This window comes from Ahaetulla prasina, chromosome 3 (assembly GCF_028640845.1).
Source record: "Ahaetulla prasina isolate Xishuangbanna chromosome 3, ASM2864084v1, whole genome shotgun sequence".
NCBI lineage: Eukaryota > Metazoa > Chordata > Lepidosauria > Squamata > Colubridae > Ahaetulla > Ahaetulla prasina.
The window spans coordinates 196,320,763-196,336,091 of NC_080541.1; the positions used below are offsets into that span (position 1 = coordinate 196,320,763).

Below are 15,329 nucleotides of genomic sequence, written 5' to 3' on the forward strand. Positions count from 1 at the left end.
CAGTTCTAATTTTTTTTTATTCACCTGAAAGGATTTTACATACCTAATCTCTGGAATAATACCTTCCCTATACTACTGTATATAGTTGCTACATTTGAGATGAGAAACTTATTTTCTTGACTAGAAATGTTGGCAATTTCCTTTTATTATTGTGTTGTGTTGTATTGTGTTGTATTGTATTATATAAATTATATTATTATAAAATTTATATGCCACCTATCTCCCAGAGAGCTGACTATATAATATATATGGATGAAGTCAATTTTTGAAGCATTATTTAAACCTGTTTTCCCCATTCCGATGTCCTATGTGTACATAGGTTCCAGAATTTTTGTCCAGTGCAGAACTGGTATTACCTATGAATTCTGGGTATTATATTACAACACAACTGATGGGTTGGGCAATGCTGATGTAATTAATAGTGATAATTGTGGGCTTATCTTTAGTAAATATTCAAGCAGAACACTCTATTTGCCATAAACAGATTCTTGGAAATCTTTTCATTCATTCATTATTATTTACTTTATTCATTAAACATGAAACTCAGTCAACTGAACATTCAAAAATACATCACAAATACCATTGACTGGTGCTAATGGTTGATATGGTTGCTGCCAGCGTCCTAGGCATCAACTAAGTACCTTCTTAAGATGTATGATGTTCCAAATAGCACAGTTTTTTTGCAGTTCCACTGATGTTATTGCAGGAAGCTGCAATTTGTTGATGTATCTTATAAAATTCTTGGTCATGGTACCAAGTGCCCCAATGACAGTGGGTAGCACTGTTACATGTTTCATCCATAGCCGTGCAATTTCAATGGCCAGGTCACGATATTTCATGATTTTTTTCCAGTTCGTTTTCTTCGACTCTGGCATCTCCTGGTACCGTGATGTCAATAAATTGTACATTTCGGTTTTCAACAACTGTGATATCTGGCCTGTTGTGTTCCAATGATGATCCGTCTGTATTCAAAAGTCCCACAAGATCTTCACCTTCTCATTTTCTATAACTTTTCCACTTTATGTTCCCATGACTTTTTGGATATTTATTTATTTATTTATTTATTTAATCATATTTTTATACCGCCCTATCTCCCAAGGGACTCAGGGCGGTTTACAGCCAAGTAAAACATAAATATAAATACAAGTTAAAACCCCAATTTAAAAAACTTATTAAATACGGCCGAATATTAAAACCACAATAAAATAGTAAAACCCCATTAAAACCAAATTTAAAATTTAAAATTCTAGTCCAGTCCTGTGCAGATAAAAAGATGTGTCTTAAGCTCGCGGCGAAAGGTTCGAAGGTCAGGAAGTTGGCGAAGTCCTGGGGGAAGTTCGTTCCAGAGGGTGGGAGCCCCCACAGAAAAGGCCCTTCCCCTGGGCGTTGCCAGCCGCACTGCCTGGCTGACGGCACCCTGAGGAGTCCCTCCCTGTGAGAGCGTATGGGTCGGTGGGAGGCAATTGGTGGCAGTAGACGGTCCCGTAAGTATCCCGGCCCAATGCCATGGAGCGCTTTGAAGATAGTTACCAAAACCTTGAAGCGGACCCGAAAGGCCACAGGTAGCCAGTGCAGTCTGCGCAGGAGAGGTGCCACATGGGAGCCACGAGGGTTTTTTATTTTTTTTTACATAATGACCAGAGGATTAATTTAGCAACTCGGTCGTGTCTAGCTTTGTAATCAGTTTATGCAATTTTGCTGCATTCACATATTAAATGTGAAACAGTTTTGACTTGGTTCTTGCAAAGTCAGCAGTTTGGGTTGTCGGTGGATTTTTGTATTTTTGCTTTCATGGCATTAGTTTGTAGTGCTTGTTCTTGAGCAGTGAGTATTAAATCTTCCAGTTTTTTCTTGATGGCTCCCATCTTAAGCCATGCCAAAGTTGTCATCACATTTTCTTGCTATGTTTTTCAAGTGCTGTCCATGCAAATCTTTGGTTTTCCATCTATTTAATCTGTCATCCAGCTGTTTTTCCTTATATTCTGCCTTTGTTTCTGTTGTTTTTATAATGTTCTCTGTTTTCACAGCCTGCAGCCATTTTTCTCTACTTTGGTTCACATAATCATTCAAACTTTGTTTTTCTTCTTCTACAGTTTGATGGATTTGCAATAGTCCTCTGCCCCCTATTTTTCTTGGCAGGTATAACCTGTCGATGTCACTTTGTGGATGTAAAGCATGGTACATATTCAAAAGTTTGTGTGTTTTCCGATCCAAGTTTTCCAGTTCAGCCAAGTCCAGTTGATGATTCCAGCTAAGTAGCGTATCATTGGAACTGCCCATGTATTAATGCCTTTAGTTATGTTTTCAGCATTCAGCTTTGATTTTAATATTTGCGGACCCTCCTGATGCATTCCTTTCGTGTTGACCCTTTGACTTTTTCATTCAAGATGTTATCTGCTTCCAATATGCCTAGGCATTTGTAGCCATCATCCTTTGCTAATGTTTTTACTATGTTTCCATTTCCCAGTTGTTGTTGTTGTTGTTATTATTACTTTATTGTCATTGTAGTATATACACAGTATACCCATACAACAAAATTCACTTAACACCCAAATACCAGGCCCAATACACATAACAATCCCCAAACACACCCACCACAAATTCCCCACCCCTGAACCACCCAAACATCCTCACAACAGGCCAAGTAATGCTGTCCAACAGCTTACTGATGGTGGCCCTTTAGTTCATTATTGAGTGTAATTATAGCTCTGGGATAAAAACTATTCAGAAAATGTGTGGTCCGAGTTTTATTTGTTCTGTATCTTCTGCCACAAGGCAGCAGACCGAAAAGATTGTAAGCAGGATGGGAAGAGTCTCTGAGAATGTTATGCAACTTCCTCAAACAGTGAGATACAAAGATGTCATCCAGGGCTTGTAGCTGGAGCCTGATGATAGTCTGGGCAATTTTAATGATTCTTTGTAGAACTTTTTTGTCCACTACAGAGCTGCTCCCATACCATGTAAGAATGCCATATGTGAAGACTCAGATTCCTGCACTGATCAGGGGTTTAGACTTTGCAGCCTAAAAGGCCTCTCACATTTTTTCTTTGATTTTTCTGTCCTCTGTTTATTGCATGCTAGTTTAAGGCTGGAGCATAAGTTACAGTTGTCAAAGGAATGGCATCTAAACACAGGTAGTTGTCAACTTATAACCACAATTGAGGCTAAAAGTGGGAATTTGCCCCATTTTATGACATTTCTTGCCATAGTTGTTTAAGTGAATCACTGCAGTTGGTAAGTTGTTGGTAACAACCTGGTTGTTAAGTAAAACTGGCTTCCCCATTGACTTTGCTTTGCAAAAGGTGATCCACCTGACCCCAGGATGCTGCAATGGTCATAAGCATGAACCAGTTGCTAAGCATCTGAATGTTGATCACGTGATCATGGGGATACTGCAAAGGTTGTAAATCTGAAATAAGTCACTTTGTCCAGTGCCATTGTAATTTTGAGCAGTCACTGTTATAAGTCGAGGGCTACCTGTAAAGTGTTGTGACCTAGGCCCAAGTAGTTATTACCAGACACAATCAGTGCTAAACAAACATATTTTATTAGAACAGCTGAGAATTACTTCATTCTCAGCTTAGTCCAAATTAATTTCAAAACAAAGTCCTTCAGAAAAAATCCTTATCACAAACCTTTGTCTTCTTTGACACCCTGCCAAAGGCTTTTCTTGGTAAGAATCTGACGAAGTTCAGAAACAGGAGATGCCAACAAGAAACAATTGTAGCAATGTTGCTTTCCTACAAAGAACCCAAGAGCCATTGCTGCTCTTTTAAGCTTTATGGGAGGGGCCAATCATCTCTCAGCCTTACTCCCGAGTCGTCCTTTTTGCTTTAGCTGCTCTTGCCTTCTGGCAGCTCTTTGCATGTGTGCACTAATTCCTCCTGTTCCTCTGCCTCTCTGCTGTCTACCTCTGGAGGCTCCAGAGTCCACGCATCGCTCCCAGATGGCCCTGGCTCCATTTCTGCCTCCAATGCAGAGCCCTCATCCAGGCCTTCCCCTAACTCCAGGACTGACACATTGTACTCCCCAGCCTCCTCACTGTCTGACTCCACTGCCAGATCCTCAGGTTGCTGGCGGACCACAACATAAAAGAATCCCTTTTAGTATCTTGGATGAATGAATACTATACAAAATGCCTATTTTAGGAGGTATCCATCCTTTTGCATAAAATGTAGAAATGCAACCCTTTCCCTACCTAGTGTTTTTTCATAAACCAGAACTGGAAATTTATGCAGGACATGTCTTCTCTTTCATCATCTGATTCTATCAAAAATTCTCCGCGTCTTAGTTTGACAAAGTATAGCTCGTGTATCCTATCCAACTGTTTTTCTGATGTCCCTTAAAAGTCTGGAATCCAGCACTAATGATGCTGTCAAATAATGCCAAATCTGCTTTTAGCAATTCTGGTTCTGTAGTTGTATTTTCTCTACATAGGATACACACACACACACATACACACATGTACACACAAACACAAACCCACACATCTTTTATGGGTGCAATCTCTGTAAATATGTTTTGACAAACTATTATCTTATTGTGTAAAAGTTTAAAAATAGTCAATAGTCCATCTTTATGATATGCAACACTAAATGAAAAGCATCATTAAAAATAAAGCAACAGCAATAAAAGACAATTATTAAAAGTGTTCATCAAGCATTTGCAAAATTATGTCAACAGTGAGAATGAAGAATGCATTATTAATTATTGTAAGAATTAATTATAAAGGAGTGAAAAATAAGTTACAGGAAATGGAGCTACGACCAAACTCGATATTTACAAAAGAAAAAAAAAGCCGTTGCCTTTTTAAAACATTATTTTGAAAACTCAGATGGGTGCAGTCAGTAGATTTGATATGATCCAAATCTAACCTCTAAGCCGTGAAAAAAAAATGAAATCCCTCCCTCTGCCATGAGAGTACGTAATTAGGCCTTGGAACAAATGCTGTGGAAACATTTGCTTAAGTAGAGACGCTTTTTCATAATTGCTATTGTCTTAAATTATACAGGGGGAAAAACAACAAAAAGGAAAAGGATTGCTTCAGTTGATAAGCATTTCTCTTTCACAATTACATCATTATTTTATTTTATTTTATTTTTGTTCTCTGTTGTGCAGTCTGCATGGACAAAATACTGGCTGTTCTGTCAGTAAACACAAATTAAAATAAAGTATTTTCCCCTCCAGTTCCTGCCAGGATAGTGCTGCAGATGTAGCTTGATCAGTCTTTTCAAGGCTGAAAAGACTGTTTCTGCTTCATTCCCAAATTCAACCCACAATGAATCAATGATCAAAGGTGTACTGCTAGAGTAATTTTATGGAATGGGCCCTTTGTTAGTCCCTGAAATATTTTATTTTGCATTTTTCACATATGATATGATGGGAATCTGGCTTAGCTATGAAATGTATATTCAACAACAACAGCAACACTAGGTGCCTAAAATATGCATATCCGTGGCTTTGGAATCTGGTACTGATTGCATCCCCAGATTTCTGTTTATAGTGTATTTTTAAAATGTATGGGTACAGTAGCAGTGAATTGGCCCCTGAAAAAACAAATGGAGGCATATAAAATATCTACCTTATGGCCACCAAGAGTATACAAGCTACTATTCTACACTAAAGATCAGAAAGAGAATATTTACTATGTCCTCACTTCTGGTTCTTCAGTCATCATTCATCCTATTAAATCTAATTTAAGTAGAGCAGATAGTTTTCTTAATTTTCATAAAACATATTACTACCTATTCACTTAAAACAAATGTGCAGAAATTGTGATTTAAGAGTCTATATTTACAAGAACGCAGTGATCCAAAACACAATTCTGCATTCTAAACTTTAATGTTTATCAACAAATTGAAAAGAATAATATGTCATGACTAGTAACAATTAAGCAAGGAGTGTGTATGCATATTATTTTAATTTTATTTTATTTTTGTTCTCTGTTGTGCAGTCTGCATGGACAAAATACTGGCTGTTCTGTCAGTAAACACAAATTAAAATAAAGTATTTTCCCCTCCAGTTCCTGCCAGGATAGTGCTGCAGATGTAGCTTGATCAGTCTTTTCAAGGCTGAAAAGACTGTTTCTGCTTCATTCCCAAATTCAACCCACAATGAATCAATGATCAAAGGTGTACTGCTAGAGTAATTTTATGGAATGGGCCCTTTGTTAGTCCCTGAAATATTTTATTTTGCATTTTTCACATATGATGTGATGGGAATCTGGCTTAGCTATGAAATGTATATTCAACAACAACAGCAACACTAGGTGCCTAAAATATGCATATCCGTGGTTTGGAATCTGGTACTGATTGCATCCCCAGATTTCTGTTTATAGTGTATTTTTAAAATGTATGGGTACAGTAGCAGTGAATTGGCCCCTGAAAAAACAAATGGAGGCATATAAAATATCTACCTTATGGCCACCAAGAGTATACAAGCTACTATTCTACACTAAAGATCAGAAAGAGAATATTTACTATGTCCTCACTTCTGGTTCTTCAGTCATCATTCATCCTATTAAATCTAATTTAAGTAGAGCAGATAGTTTTCTTAATTTTCATAAAACATATTACTACCTATTCACTTAAAACAAATGTGCAGAAATTGTGATGTAAGAGTCTATATTTACAAGAACGCAGTGATCCAAAACACAATTCTGCATTCTAAACTTTAATGTTTATCAACAAATTGAAAAGAATAATATGTCATGACTAGTAACAATTAAGCAAGGAGTGTGTATGCATATTATTTTTAATTTCCAATTACGGAAGCTGAAGAAAAGTTTGTAATTATTACATCAGTGGTTTTGCACAGATAAATACTGACACTGTGATAGCTTGCAAGGATCAAAAATATCACAGTCCTCTCGAAAATGTTTGTTTATGTAAAATAGCTAATATTAATAAAATAAAACCTGCTTATATATGTTACTTATGGGAGCCTGTAATCACAAATATAAACACTTCCATTGAAAGAACAAAGTCAATTATTATGCTGTTACTTAATAAACAAATAGGTCATGATTTTATTGAACAACTTACTAAAAAGATTATTCCTCTGTGGAATGTATTTTCCACAGTAACTTATATTTTATTATGAAACATTTGTGCTAATGCTTTTCTACATTGCTTTTTCTATTTTGCGTTTCTATAGCATTTTTTCTTGATTCTTCAAAGTATGTCACAAGCTTTATCACTGTAATAATTTATAACAATTTTTTCAAAACAAGTTACTTCCACACGTGCTGGACTTGAAGTCTCATAACAGTTTGACTGCTGATCACAATAGTTGGGAATTATTGAAGTAAACATATCTGGAGAGCACTGGACAAAGGAAAAGTGCTTTATAAAACTTTGTTATTGTCAAATTATTTTATTATCCCTATATTGCACAAAAATGTGAAAGAAGTAGTGAGGCTAATAAAAATGAATAAAATATCAAGTTTAATATTCCGTGCCTCATTTTCCCCAAAAAATTTAAGTTGGAAAGACGTTTTCCTGAATCGTTGGGGAGTATTTCTCTTCTCTGTCTACGTTTCTATTTATCTATCTCTGTCTGTCTATCTGCCTGTCTGTTTATCTGTCTATCTATTGATATCCATCCATCCATCCATCCTTTGAGTACTGCCTCATAATTTTATCATATTGATTTACTCTTTCATTTATTTTGTCTCTCACTTGGATACTTCCAAAGTATAGTACAGAAGACAGAAAAAAATGCACATGCTCTCTTTCATAAACCTGAACATCATAAGTGAAGCAGAAGTTACATTGGAAGCCAGAATTTTTAAAAGTAGGAATTCCAATTGTAGCCAACATCCAACTGACATCTAGCCTGAGAAGAGCAAGGGTAAGCTGTTTGCTAAACTGTGGAAAAGGCAGAAAGTATTCAATTTACATCATAATGGGTATAAGAAGAGATTGTACTTTCATATTTTCAGAGGGCAATCAGCTACTTTAAGGGGCTTCAACCTGATTGACTGATTATGTGCTATTCATTGCCACTGTAATTCATTATTTTATTTTCTTCTCTTTCTTGCTGTTGGTCATCCTCTCCTTTTTCCCTTCCACCTTTCATAACATTAGCGCCTTTGCAGCCTGAGTGCCTTAAATAAAAACTCTGGAATGATTTTTTTTTTATTATCCATTTGCTTGTTTTGGAAACAATAACTTGGTCCTTAACACCAATAAGACCAAGGAGCTTATAGTGGACTATAGAAGGAATAGATCAGACACATAATACTATAATGAAGAGAACAATAGGACAGGAACGGTAGGCACTTTTGTGCTCTTATGCATGTCCCTTATAGTCCTCTTAGGAATGGGGTGAGGTCAATAGTAGACAGTTTTTGGTTGAAGATTTTGGGGGTTTGAGTAGAGACTATAGAGTCAGGTAGTGAGTTCCAAGCGTTAACAACTCTGTTACAAAAGTCATATTTTCTGCAATCAAGTTTGAAGCGGTTGACATTAAGTTTGAATCTATTGTTTGCTCTTGTATTGTTGCGATTGAAGCTGAAGTAGTCTTTTACAGGAAGGATATTACAATAGATGATTCTGTGTGTTAAACACAGATCATGTCGGAGTCGGCGGAGTTCTAAGTTTTCTAAATCCAGGATTTCAAGCCTAGTGGTATAAGGTATTTTGTTGTTTTCGGAGGAGTGAAGAACTCTTCTAGTAAAATATTTCTGGACGCGTTCAATAGTATTAATGTCAGAGATGTGGTATGGGTTCCAGATGGATGAGCTGTATTCAAGAATAGGTCTGGAAAATGTTTTGTATGCTCTGGTTAGTAGTGTAGAGTTTTTGGAAAAGAAGCTACGTAAAATTAAGTTTACAACTCTTAGAGCTTTTTTTGCTATGTAGTTGCACTGGGCTTTGGCATTTAGGTCATTTGATATGAAAACTCCAAGGTCTTTGACAGGGTGGGGATCGTCAGTAAGGTAATGTCCATCAAGCTTGTACTTGATATTAGGGTTCTTTTTACCAATATGTAAGACTGAGCATTTGCTGGTTGATATTTGAAGTTGCCAAGTTTTAGACCAATCGGAAACAAAGTCAAGGTCATTTTGAAGGGTAGAAGTATTGTTAGTGGTATTGAATAGTTTGACATCGTCAGCGAAGAGAACACAATAACTTGAGATAAGGTCACAGAGATCATTTATGTATAGTATGAAGAGCTTTGGTCCAAGAACACTACCTTGCGGAACGCCACTTTTGACAGGAACAGGATTTGATAGAGCGTTGCCAATTTTGACCACTTGTTGTCTGTTTGATAGGAAGGCATTTATCCAATTGTGGAGAGGTCCTGAAATGCCGTAGGATTTTAGTTTTAAGAGAAGTTTGTCATGTACTACTGACTCAAAAGCAGAAGTCTATGTAGATTGCATCTATTGCTTTTCCTTGATCAAGGTTGGTAGTCCATATGTGTTGTGACCCAGGTTCCTGGACCCGGACTCCTGGACTCGGATGATTCAGAAAGTGAGGGAGAAGACCTGGCAAGCCCTGCTTCTCTTGAGCCCTTTGCCTCCCTGGCACCCACTCAAAGGAAGGAGGAGGGGCCGGCAAAGCCTGATTCCCTGGAGCCTTCTTCTGATTTGGCAACGCCCCAAGAACAGTTTTGGAGTGATGCAAGACTGCGCAGGTGTGACCGGCGCGCGCAGCAGAGGAAGCGTTGGGACAAAGTCAAGTCATAATTGTCATGCAGTGACATCTGCAGAGACTATAAATAGGAGGCGGGACTTCCTGGTTTTTTGTCTTGGACAAAGCAATGAATTTGCGTGGGCAAACTGTATCAATGGAGGGAAGAATATATTCGTGAGTAATTCTGGCCTTATCTGTAATTTCCTTGTTATCTCCAGAAACTTGGCAGGCCCGTGGGTAGACGTGGTCAGGACATTTATATATATGTAAATAAATCAGAAAAGGAGGCCTCTGACTGACTCTTTGCTGGGAGTATTGGGGGAAGGGAAACAGAACAATATGTTTTTGCAGTGGAAAAGTTGTAAGTTACAAGACAATTTTTTTCTGAAACCAAATTGTTTATTAGAGAGTAGGTTATTAGTTTCAAGGTGGAGTGTAATGGATTGGTTTATGATAGATTCCATTACTTTACATGAGACGCAACATAGGGAGATAGATCTGTAATTTTCAACTAGGCTGGGGTCTCCTTTTTTGAAGATAGGGATGACTGTGGCTAAAGACCAGAGTTTTGGAAGGGAACTAGTCGTGAAAGCTTTATTAAAGATTATGCTTAGGGGTTCTGCTATATTTATTGAAAGTTTTTTTAAGAAGTATGCACATAGCCCATCAGGACCAATTGATAATGATGGTTTCAGGTTGTGAAGAGCTTTTTCAACATTATCTTCTGTGAAGTCTATAAGAGTTAAGTCGTTGTTATCCTTTTTGGTACGATTGAGGAATGTCGGATATGAGCCATTGCTGTTTACAAAGACTGAACCGAAGAATGTGTTAAAGAGGTTTGCTTTAACTGTTTCGTCCGTACATTCTTTGCCGTTAGGTTCTTTTAGTGGTGGGATGGATCTTGTTTCTTTAAGTTTATTGTTCACAAAATTATAGAAAGCACAATTGGAATTTGTACGTAGAAGGTCTTCTTCTTGCTTGGTGTGGTAAATGTTACATTCAGTTTTAATTTGGTTGCAAATATTTCTGTAGCGGTTTTTGAAGTTTGCTACATAACCCTTTTAACATCTTTAACATTTTAACATCCACCCGTGATTATCAATGGAGACTGAGTGGAACAAGTGGCCAGTTTTAAGTTTCTGGGTGTTATCATAAAAGAGGACCTGACCTGCGGCACTCACATTGCAGCACTGGTCAAAAGGGCCCAACAGAGATTATACTACCTGAGACTTCTCAGGAAACAACAACTGAATGAAAAACTGCTGGTGACCTTCTACCACTACACCATAGAGAGTATTTTAATTTACTGTACCTGTATATGGTTTGCCAGTTGCATAGTGGCAGATAATGATTGTCTTTTATTCCCAAAAGAAATTGTGGTTAGTTTCTGCCTTTTAGCATCAACTAACAATAAGGAAGCAGAAATTAAGATATGTGTTGTAAATTAACCCTTGATAGAGTAGCACTGAACGCCTTGGAAAATATATTCAGACGCTCTGAAATGCTTATATCAGAATTATGTAAGCAATGGTTTTGCCAGTGATACTCTATGGAAACAAAAGATGGACTTTAAAGAAGTAAGATATATTGTCAATACTTTTGAATTCTGTGTTGGAGAAGACTCCTGAGAACACCACAAGTAGCCAAGAAAACAAATAGATAAAAGAACAAATTAACCAGAAATCACATTTGAGATGCAAATAGCCAGATTCAAATTATCATATTTTGGACACATTATGTGAAGTCCAGGTTCCATTTAGGAAATCTCTAATGCTGGGAAATATGGAAGGAAAGGAAAGAAAAGAAAAGCAGAGTTCTTATGAAGGGTAAATTCAGTTATAGTAGCAATTGTTGCTAAAAGTCAACTGTTATTTGATTGCACATGACGAATGAATAAGCCAACCAACCAACCAACCAACCAACCAACCAACAATATTGTGATAGGATTCAGAGTTAATTCATTTACTTGTATTGTTCCAGAACAAACTTTCAAAACCAGGATAGCTAATTATTATAAGGCAAGATACTTTTATACAATATACATAGCGAGGTCGCTTCCTTTAATCCAATAAAAAGGACAATTGTAAACCAAAGGGTCCCCCCCTCTTTTTAACAAATTATCATTTGAAGAATTAATTTCCAGTCTATATCCTTAACATGATCTTACAAAAAGCCCTCTGAGGATCCTCATGTAAAGATTATTATCATCCTGGCAAAATCAATTTGTCCTCAATCTTAAAACATACTATAGTTTAAAACAAATATAACAAACAAAAAAATATTTGGCATTTTTAAGATAACAACTTTTAAGCCTCCCCAGAGTTTCATTGTATTTGATTCTAAGTGCCTTTAATGCCTGTAAATCTTTCAATAGTCATGTGACAAGAAATGCATTAATGAATGTTCCTATTACTAGTGGATAATCTTCACTAGTTTACAGTACAACAGTCACCTTGCAGGAAGTTCAGATTTGTATCCCCTCTATACAAAGAACTGCAAGCCTTATACATTCTGGAAAAGGAAAAGAATTGGTGAACTTCCTACAAGAATAAAAACTAACAGCAAATTCTATGAAACTCAACTTTGATAGGCTTACAATAATAATAAAAACTAGAAAACAGTAATATCAAGGACCTGGTGCATAGGAATTCACACATCTTTGTATTCAATACAGAAAATGCATATATATTAAGGGAAAATGTTTAAAGGTGGTATATTATGTTCAAAAGAAAATACGCTCAAAAAAACTTACATTAAGAAAAGTCACCTGCAAAGAGTAGTTGGATTCTAAAAAAAACCATACCCCTTATTGTCACAACTGAAAACTGATGGCAAAATAAACTAAAAGAAACATATGGAAAAGAAAATGAAAAATTCAGGAGGTGTGGGGAAGAGAGGAGGCAAGAACTAAAAATGACCTCCATCATTTCCATCTGACAAATATTCAGTGTTTAAGAAATTGAATACTGGGCCTTTAAGGCAGTTTTTAAACCACTTCTGTCACTGATTGCTTCAAAAGATATTGAAGGACAGCCTTCGGTTTTGCTGTGGCATTATAGCAAGAAGACTGCAGGCAAGCACAGGACCATCCACTGCCCATAACAGTCTGAATTTCCGATGGAATTAGGCACCTGAGCCAATTTCCACACCATTAGGATCAGTTCTATAAGCAGGGCTACTAAAGAAAAGCAAGCAGAAAAGATTAGTTTTCCTCCTCACTGCTTTAAGTGAAGCTCTGAGCCCCAGATACAAAAACTAAAGCTGTCCAGGGGAAACCACAAAGCCCGGTGAGAGAGTAGAAACAGCTATTGCCTGTAAATTCCTATTGCAGAAACATTTCCAGGGTAATCTGCTGTTGCCCAGCAATTTAATTCTGATGTCTCGCTGTGCAGAAGGAAAGCATTTATTTGAAACTCTTTTTAAAAGAGAAATTACACAGGTTTGGCTTACAAAGTTCCAGTTCCCTTGACTTTTCAGATACTGTCCAGCTGACAATTTAAGAAGTTTTATTTTCTCCCCTTGTTATTTAAAAGGAAAAAAAATGAAGAACAGATGATTGATTGGAAGGACTAGGGATAGTCCTAGTCGAGTGTCAAGGAAGGACTAGGGATAGTTTTATTTCTGCATTCAATTAATGATTTTCCTCTTAGGCCAGGGCTATCAAACTTCTGGCCTGGGGGCGGATGTGTCAGGTGTTGGCCATGCCCAGCTTAGCGAAGGTCACTTGATGCTGCTGTGACTACACGAGTTTGACACCACAGTCTTAGGCTCTGAACCAAAAGGCTTTCCTTCATGGCAGTCTTCTGCACTGCTCTTGACTACAGTATTCCTGAAGTGGGCCTTAAAAATTATAATCCCAGCAGATTGGTGCTCAAACATTCTTCTACTTTTGCCCTTTTCATCCATGAAGTTAGGCCAACAATGACCTCAAATAAACAGTAAAGATATGGACACTGATCTGTAAGGCCATCAGAGCCAGCAAAATCTTTATACTTTAGCCAGCACAAATCACTCTATTTTTCTATTTCTTCATCCATCTCTCCACCTCTATCTCCATCTTTCCATCTCTCCATTTGTCTCTCTGTTACTTTAAATAACATTGTAATTTTGGGTTGTTTTTTTTTAAAGAAAACATTAAATATACACGTGCCCTTAGATATTAGAAGAACATTTAGTTTTGCCACAGAAATATCAGCTGGTAACCTGAAAAAGGCAGGAGACATCATATTATATTTTGATTTATTATCTTATGGCGATAGAGTAAAAGAAAGTAAGAAAAGACTACTACTATAAAACATTGCATAGCCATTATGAGCTACAGCTCATAGAAGGCCAAGATTTACACATAGCATTAACAATTTTCATCATTTAAACAAAATCATGTTTGTTACATAATGTGAAATGTAAGCGGAAAATATGAGAGCATCTTAGAAAAGAAAAGAGAGCTCAGGTGCAAACAAGTGTCCTTGAATAACTAGAGGTATAACAAAACATGGGCTGCAGTTTCTATTGCACCTGCATCATAGGGGCACCATTGTTTAGCAATACTGCTGTGGGGAGAATGTCAATATAAAACAAGACTAAAACATTTCTGGGTTTCAAAGCAGTGATCTTCTTCAGATAACTGGCCAAATTGCTTTGCTTTGCTTTATTTTATTTATTGCAAACTGGTTGTTAATGAATACATCATGGAGACAAGACGTGTAATCCTATTGGCTTTCTCCACCTAAACTCCTTTGGTTCAAAACTGAGTTCCAGTTGCAAACGAGCATGCCAGGAAAAGGCACAGAAATACCATGTTAAGGAAGTGGATTTTTTTTTTCAAGTGGAGTTATTAACTTTCAACATGGTGAAATTCAATTTTTTTTATCTGGATTGGAAACTAAATCAAAGTCATGGTATCAATTGAAAAACCATTCTGGGTATTATATATGAAAATGATCTGGAAGTCATATTACACCACAAAAGGAAAATGAAGCCAAACTGTGATATAGCTGAAAAACAACAAGAACAATAAATAAATAAATAAATAAATGCTATAGTGGACTACATGAACAAAAGTGTAGCTTTAAGATGAATGCAAGTCATTATTTGTTTGTTTTCCACTGAGACCAACTGTCAGCAGCATCAACTCTGTCACCTACAACATGGCAAAATACCAGAAAATCCAGTTGCCTCTTGAAAAAGCACCTTTGGGACAATCATGACCTGGATGACTGAGAATCTCTGTAGACATTCCTGCATCAGGCAGGAAATTGAACTATGTGGTTCCCAAGACCCCTTTCAATTCTCACACTCTATGACCGTATGTTTATCATTTTAAACATTTGGAAAAGATTAAAAACAATCCAAAGAGCAATTCCATAGGAAAATAACAACCAATATAAAGACAAAGAGTTCTCTTTTTCACACGAACAATGCTGCTTCTTAGTTTCAAAAGAAGGCGGGGTGGAAACCTCTATACAAGAAAAATGGGCCATTTAAATACCATCAGCAATCCATTCATAAATGCTGTGTTTATAACTGACAGCCACATTTCTGTAATAAATTAACTAAAATGTTTTATCTGACATAAATGAGAGAAGAAAACACAAATGAAAAATAGGGGATCAGACAGCATCTGCTCAATTTTATATATGTAATACTCTGTTAGAGAAAATACTGGTTTATGAGTCAATATTTGAAGCA

The 15,329-nt window shown here is 36.8% G+C and overlaps 1 protein-coding gene across 1 annotated transcript in view; it reads right to left on the reverse strand.

Annotated features, from left to right (window-relative positions):
- The window catches only part of PTPRT (protein tyrosine phosphatase receptor type T), a 541,915-nt gene that overhangs the window by 225,115 nt on the left and 301,471 nt on the right, over window positions 1–15,329 (reverse strand). The gene's annotated exons all lie outside the window — the stretch shown is intronic.